The sequence below is a fragment of the Arvicanthis niloticus genome, chromosome 5 (assembly GCF_011762505.2).
Source record: "Arvicanthis niloticus isolate mArvNil1 chromosome 5, mArvNil1.pat.X, whole genome shotgun sequence".
NCBI classification, from domain to species: domain Eukaryota; kingdom Metazoa; phylum Chordata; class Mammalia; order Rodentia; family Muridae; genus Arvicanthis; species Arvicanthis niloticus.
Genome location: NC_047662.1, coordinates 56,954,911 through 56,963,249, shown reverse-complemented (window position 1 = coordinate 56,963,249; position 8,339 = coordinate 56,954,911). Strand labels below are relative to the sequence as shown.

The following is an 8,339-nucleotide window of genomic DNA, read 5'->3' as shown; positions in this document are numbered from 1 at the left end:
TAGGAGAAAGCCAACGTTCGCCAGCTGATCTCTGCGCATGTGCGCACGCACCAAAAACATAAAACTTTTTTTATTTTTTTAAATTAAGAAAGGTGGGTTGTTGTCCCATTCTGCCTTTGGGAATACTGCAGAAGGGAGTAATATGCTCCAAGGTCACAAGAGGCTGAGGCAAAATTTAAATGTGGGTCGTCTGACTCCCGAGCGTGCCCACTAGCTCTCAGGAGCTTCAGTTCAGCGTCTGTGGGTTGAGATGGAGGCCTTCCCTCTGCACCAAGGAAAAACGATCTGGTAAACACAAAAAGCCATAGCCAGCCGCTCCAGAGAATGCAAACTAAAAAGGTCAGGGAGGACATGTTGACTTAAAAAGATCCCGGTGAATTCTAAGCCAGCTTGGGCTACACACAGTTAAGTCTCAGCCAACCTGGGCTACACCGTGAGAAGTCGTCTCAAAAAAATAAATACATAAATAAATAAATAATAATAATAGGTTAGAGAGGACAAGAAAATGGAAAGAAAGGCGACAAACGGCGAAACCGGGACTAAGAAGTGGAAAACTTTCGGTGTGTGGCTACTGCCATTGCACACCAGAGAAACTGAGGCACACGGAGCCCTGGCCAAGGACAGAAAAGATTCTGCTTGTCCTCTTGCGCTCTGGGCCCAGCCCTCAGTCCAGATGATACTCATGCCGATGGCATCAGTGGTGGCGGTGGCAGAACCCAAATGGGTCTCGATCTGGGGCCGTTTCCTGTGGATGACCCTGCTGAGCATGGCTCTGGGGTCACTGCTGGCCCTGCTGCTGCCACTAGGAGCTGTGGAAGAGCAGTGTCTGGCTGTACTCAGAGGCTTCCACCTGCTCAGGAGCAAACTGGACAGGACACAGCATGTGGTCACCAAGTGCACCAGCCCATCCACGGAGCTCAGTGTCACCTCCAGGGACACAGGGCTGCTGACGGCCAGGACTAAGGCGTCTCCAGCAGGGAAGCTGGAAGCCAAGGCCGCACTAAACCAAGCCCTGGAGATGAAGCGCCAAGGCAAGAGAGAGAAAGCCCACAAGTTCTTCCTGCACGCCCTCAAGATGGACCCTGGCTTCGTAGACGCTCTCAATGAGTTTGGCATCTTCTCCGAAGAGGACAAGGACATCGTCCAGGCGGATTACCTATTCACCAGGGCCCTAACCATTTCCCCCTTCCACGAGAAAGCGCTGGTCAACCGGGATCGGACGCTGCCCCTTGTGGAGGAGATCGACCAGAGGTACTTCAGCGTCATCGACAGCAAGGTGAAGGTCATGTCCATCCCTAAGGGCAGTTCAGCGCTTCGCAGGGTCATGGAGGAGACCTACTACCATCACATCTACCACACGGTGGCCATCGAGGGCAACACCCTCACCCTGTCGGAGATCAGGCACATCCTGGAGACCCGCTACGCAGTGCCAGGGAAGAGCCTGGAGGAACAAAACGAGGTGATCGGCATGCACGCGGCCATGAAGTACATCAACACCACCCTGGTGTCCAGCATCGGGTCTGTCACCATCGATGACATGCTGGAGATCCACAGGAGGGTACTGGGGTATGTGGACCCAGTGGAGGCGGGCAGGTTTCGGAGGACCCAGGTCCTGGTGGGACACCACATCCCACCCCACCCCCGCGATGTGGAGAAGCAGATGCAGGAGTTTACACAGTGGCTTAACTCAGAGGACGCCATGAACCTGCACCCGGTTGAGTTTGCGGCCTTAGCCCATTACAAACTGGTGTACATCCACCCTTTCATCGACGGCAACGGGAGGACCTCCCGCCTGCTGATGAACCTGATCCTGATGCAGGCAGGATACCCACCCATCACCATCCGCAAGGAGCAGAGGTCCGAGTACTACCACGTGCTGGAAGTCGCCAACGAGGGTGACGTGCGGCCTTTCATCCGCTTCGTCGCCAAGTGTACGGAAGTCACACTGGACACATTGCTTCTCGCCACCACGGAGTACTCTGTGGCGCTGCCCGAAGCCCAGCCCAACCATTCTGGGTTCAAGGAGACACTTCCTGTAAGGCCCTGACTGTGGCCGTCGCTTGGCATCCAGAGGCGGCCTTTCTAGAAACAGTTCTCCCCAGTAGCAAAAGGAGACGTTAAACATTCTTTACCTCCAGATGTTTGTCAGTTGAGGAAGAAAACTAAATTATTAAGCCTGTCTTTAGGGTAATTTATAGTTCAGTCAAGTTATTTATTTAATTTAATTTTTTTTTTTTTTTTTTTTTTTTTACTTTTTTTGGTGAGCTAGCAGCACCGAGTGGTGCTGTGACCACTACACCTGTGGTGATCCTGGCACCCAGTAGGGCAGCAGTGCTTTTCTAATGTCCTGGGCCTGGGTGTCTAGACAGAATTTGCACTAAAAGTGGAGGCAGAGAGCCAGATATATGGGACGGAGCCCAGGGCCACAGGGATCACTCGGATGCCTTTGAGATCCTGTGACCTCAGGTTGACCTCTGCCAACTTGGCCAGAACCTACCCTGCGCTGAGGCAGGCTTTCATTCCTGAGTGGCTGTGGCAGCCGCTTCTACTGGCAGCACAGCCCTTTGACACAGGAGGCGGATGTTGCCATCTCCAGTAGGAGACTGCAGATACCCAAAGACCCTCCGAGCTATTAGCTTGCTAACCTGAGTTCCAGGGGATGGCATTTTCCTACCCAGACTGTTCTGGTGAAGGGCGAGCAGCAGGGCTTTTTCTTATCTTTGACCTGTACTTCACTTGCTATCAACTGAGGCTAAAAGTTCTCCAAGTTTGCCCACCTACCCCATCACTCCACAGAGGGGGTCTGCCTTCACCTCCCACTCAGTCTTCTGAGGACCTGGAGGTGAGGCTTGGCGATAGAATGTACCCAGCATGCACCACACACAAGGTACCTTCCCTAACATTACAAAAGAATGTACCTGAGATACCACATCAACCCCAAAATAAGCAGCTCTGATAAAAGATCTAAAATGAGCAAATACCTATGACCACACCAGGCCTCTCCCCTTTTGTCTTGTAGTTTGAAACCCTCTTCCCCTCTGATGGCATCACAGAGTAGGGAGTCCCCAGGGGTAGGTAGACTGCCTTGGAGTGGACTTGTTCTTCTAGTAACTTGATGGTGTCATGTCTGATAAGACACATGTCCAAGTTGTCGTCTTAGAAAAAATAAACTTTTTTCAATCATACTGATGGCTAAGTGCCAATTTGACTGCTGCTATTTAGAGTCTTAATGGCCACGTCACTGGATTTCGTTCTGAGACAGCCCACGGTGTCCCAGCCAGCCCACTGCACTTTCTTTGTTTGAATGGTAAACACATAATACCAGCCGCCAAGTGATGTATCCAGCGTTTAGAAAGATACTCCGGCAGTTTTCTGACGGACTGAGAAAAATAAGTTAAAAAAAACCCAGATGTGTGGGTGCAGCGTCGCCAACAGCTCTGCAAGCACGCAGCTGCAGCTGTCACCTGGCACGGCACTGCATGCAAGTGCAGCCCCAAGTTCCTGGCTCTTCTCTACACACCAAATCTCACGGGAGGCTCGCTTTCTCCTGTAGTGAGAACCCGCACTTTAGCTACATGTGAAAAATATTATTTTAACAAATTCCTGGTTCTAATAAAGTATTTTATTACAAAAAAAAAAGAAAATACCAAAAACTTATGTCATATAGCAGGAGAAATTTATGATCGTTAATTGGAAAATCCTACTAGCTAGTGTTCACAGTACTAAAATGTGCCACGCATGCTACTGGCGGAGCAATAATAATCATCAGTCTAAAAATCATGCAAGCTACAATAGCAGCCTGCCTGAAAGGAAGACCCACTGGGCCAATGGTGACACAGACTTTATGAGAGAAACCAACCACTTTTTTGGGAGAATTTAAGACCTGTTTCACAAGATGAAATTTATATCTGACACTGTCAAAGAGACCAGGATCCTGAGGATAGATGAGATACTGGTACTATAGGAAAACTTACTACTTTTATTCTGCTAAATGAAAGTAGAAATAAAAACAAAAACTCCTAATAACATGTCACTATACCAAGCAATCAGTGCATTATTTAATACACATCAGAGATGCTTGTTCTTGCTGTAAGTAATATTTAGCCATGGAAACTGACAAGCAGACAAGATGAAAAGACTTCAGAATTCTCATTCTGGAATTCTCATCCCAAAATGGATGTATTCATTATACCCTTCTTCTCAAGGTTCAAGGATCTATGCAGAAAAAGCAGAAAAATTTTAAGAGCCAAAGGTGGTAGATGACTTCATTGAAACAACATTTTCCTCACCCAGCAGAGCCAATGCACATATGAACTCACAAACACTGAGACAACATGCATAAGATCTGCACAAGTTCAATCTAGAAAAAAAAAAAATTCCAGCACAGAAAGTAAGCACAAAGTTCTACCTAAGACCAAGAAGCCATTTGCAGTTGCTACCTGCTGTGCAAGGGAAAAATTACTTTACAGACAACACAAAGTAGACTTCTTAGTTTTATTTTTGTCTTTTATTGTTATTCTTTTTAAAACAGAAAGAGAGAGAAAGAACAAGAACTTGAGCAGGAAAAAAGAAGTTGAGAATCTGAGAGAAGTGGTGGGAGGAGAAAAATGGTATCAAAATATGTTGTATGAAATTCCTAAAGAATAAATAAAAATATATTTAAAAGAATAAGAAAAAAATGTAGGTTCATCTAAATATTAAAATTCTAATGTGTTAGAACTTAGAAAATACATATATCTATCTAGATAGTGACTGTCTATATAGAGAGAGCAATTCTATTAATACAAAATAATTATAAATTAATACTCTGGTTAAATGAAGTATAAAATGATATAAATAAGTTCTGTGAGCTGAATATTTGTGTCTGCTCCAAATTTGTGCATCGCTGCCCTAATCCATATGATAGTACATGAGTGGTAACTAGCCCATGAAGGCAGTGTCTTCATCCATGGTGTTTGTATCTATTAAACAAGACCTAATCTGTTGGTTACAAAGAGTATTCATCATTAAACATTTTAAGACAAAAGTGTTTGAAGGCCAGTGACCAAGGATTTCCTGCCAAACCTATTGATAAGAAGTTATCTGCTTTTCACAAAAGAATATAAACTGCTTGAGAATCTATCACTTCATTACATGTGTCGATGGTCCCAACTTTTTGAAAGTTCTTACACTAAGATAAAATCTCCCTCACTATAACTTTGATCAGTTGGTTCACATTCTTGCTTGGGGCTATTTAGTTGCTAGTAGAGATTTTAGTTGCTTCCCTAAAGGCAGAAGACTTAATGTTTTGTAACTATTATTGATCTTTGGCCAGCTTTGGCCTGTAGCTGGGCAGCTGACAATTTAGTTCTCTTTGAGGTTCTCTGATACTATTTCTGGGCAACATTTTCTATTTTGCTTCTTGAAGCTTTCATGTCTTTATGCAAAAAATTAAACACATGATGTTTTTTAGTGTTAGTTACACTTTCTTTTTATAGTAATTAATCAGGACTTAATTATTAGGTGAAAAGGCACAGAAACAAATTTATATTCAAGTGAATTTGACTATATACAAAGTGGAGTAATCTATATCAAATATTATAAAACACTTTATAACATTGATGTTAAATTGAGTAATGGAACAAACTGCCATGAAGGGCTGCATACTGACTGTCACTAGAATTACTCACTGCAAAAATAGCCACCTGTTGGAAAATGATGCTTTTGAGCAAATTTCATCTTCTGGTTATTATCTGTAGATTCTGTAAAAGTATGTATAGGCTAACCTCTTCACAGTATTTAAATTTTTGTTATACTTGAAAGCCCAGTTTGAGATTCCATCTCATCTCAAATAGAATGGAGATTATTGAAAAATCAAATGCCACCAGATATTGACTGGATTGTATGAAATGAAACCCTTATTTACTGTTGGCATGCATGTAGGTGGTTCAGCTGAAATCATTTTGGAACTTTCGTGGAAAACTGGAATTACAATTTCAATTGTCTAAGCCATTCCTGGGAATATATCCAAAGGACTATGTTACTTTTTATCCTAATAAAAATATTGTTCATTCACGTTCATTGCAGCTGTATTTATAAAAGATAGAAAATGGAATCAGCCTAGATGAGAGGTAAATAATAAATGGATAGTATAACTGTGGTACAGACAAAGGATGAAATTCTAATCATCTGTAAAAAAAATAAATTATGAAATGTTCAGGTAGATAAGTGGAGCTGAGGAAATTTGTACTGAGTAAGGTACCAAAGATTCAGAGACAACCACCTCATATCGTATTTCATATGTGGTCTCTAGCTTCAGATCTTTAGTTTGTAAATTAACCTGGCACACATATAGGAGCTACAATACTAGAAAGGGCCAATTGTATAGAAAAAGAGAATGACTTAAGGAAGGGGGAGTAGTAGAATATGAGTTATATAAAAGTAGATAAGTGGAATACTGGTGCTGGAACATTTCAAATAGAGATGGAATTGATGGAGAATTAATCAAAGTGAGGAAAGATAAAAAAAAAAAAGTCACATACAAACCCATGACTTTGTCAGCCAATTAAAATATATAAACTAAACACTATTCTAAATATTAGTGCTTCTAAATAAACTGCCTTCTAAATATCAGTGCTTATCCCCCCCCCAAAAAAAAACAAGTGCTACTCTTATCCTTAAAGAAACTTTTCTTTGCACTGAACTGTGGTGAATTCAGAGATGCACGACTATTCAAAATGCTTATAATAAAAATCTGTTGCGTGTTTACCTCTAAAGACAACATTTATAAAGTCCAGGAACATATTAAAAGAGGGAGCAACCAAAAGAATATAAGAACCTAAAGACAGGGAGAACAACTATGAAATGCTCCCTTCGGGTCAGACATATCCATTGCAAACATGGTCTCATAGTAGGTCTGTGCTTGTGCTTGTGTGGTATATCTTTCCAATCACCCAACCATTCAACTCTTCATCCATCCACCTATCTACTTATCTATCTTTCTATCTATTTGTCTATCTATCTATCTATCTATCTATCTATCTATCTATCTACTTATCTATCTAGCTATCATCTATCTATCTAGTAGTGATATAGATATACAACATATAGGTATATACATATTTACAGATTATATACAGATATAGCCTGACGTATCCTGCACAGACCTGGACTCTCCTTAATTATCAGGGATGTCGGACAGCTGATGGTTGTTTCTCATCACACAGGGGCAAACAGGAGTTAGCCATTGCTAAGTACCATCCTCCCTTACTACAGGATACTTCTTTCTATGTAAAGTGAATTTAGGAGGATCTAAAAAAGAAATCCCTCAGTGTGTCTTTCACCTATGGCTTCATTTACATTCTTCTTTTATAATTTGGTTGTTAAGGGCAACAATACTGAAGACCACAGCTTTCAAAAGAAGCTGCACACCAAAAGGGCAAATGTGAAAGTCACCATGCATACCCAGTGGAAGGCTGGAATATCAAAAGACATTTATACATCTTTCCAAAACAAGAACAAAAACCTCAAATGACATATAAAGAGAGAGAATAAATGTGGTCCATTCAGGGGAAAATAAAAACAAAACAAACAGGCAAAACAACAGGTGCTGACATGAAAAGAACTCATGGCAGATACACAACAAAAATAAGTGCAATGAGTTGTAGTTATGATATCCAAATTACTAAAGGAATAAAAGAAGTTAGGAAATCAAGCTATAAATAGATTATAAATGTTCATAAACAAATAGAGAACATTAAAAAATCAGAAAAAATTTACAGCTGGAAGGTACAGTAAACTGGGGTTTAAAAAATTGGGAAACAAACAAACAAACAAACAAAATTAACCCCTTCACTGAAGAGATTCAAAAGCATGAGCAAGAAGAAAGACTGAAAATAAGTAAACAGACCCAACAAGACTGTTAGGATCTCATTCAGAAGAATACAATGTGGCATTGCCAAAGAACAGAGAAGGGCAGAGAAGCATTGGAAGCACTAATGTTTGAAAACCTTTCAAATATGAAAAAAATGAAATTAAAAATCCAAGAGATGGTTAACTCAGACCCAGAAGGACAGGCAGGGTATGTACTCGCTAATAAGTGGATATTAGCCAAAAAGGTACTAAATACCTAGGATACAGTCCATAGAACTCAAGAAAGCTAGCAAGCAGGAGGGCTCAAGGGAGGATGCTTTAATCCCACTTGGGAGGGAAAAGAAAATAATCACTTGAGGTAGAGAGAAGGAAAAACATGGGTGGGAAAGAAGAGAGAGGAGGGAAATGGGGGAGGGGAACATGATCAGATATGGAGGGAAAGACAGGAGAGAACCCCTGAAGACCAGCAGAATGAATGGAAATATGCA

General features: G+C 41.8%; 1 pseudogene; it reads left to right on the top strand.

Annotated features, from left to right (window-relative positions):
- Positions 1 to 664: 664 nt before the first annotated feature.
- On the top strand, positions 665 to 2,047 carry LOC117709130 (protein adenylyltransferase FICD pseudogene; annotated as a pseudogene).
- The last annotated feature ends 6,292 nt before the right edge of the window (positions 2,048 to 8,339 follow it).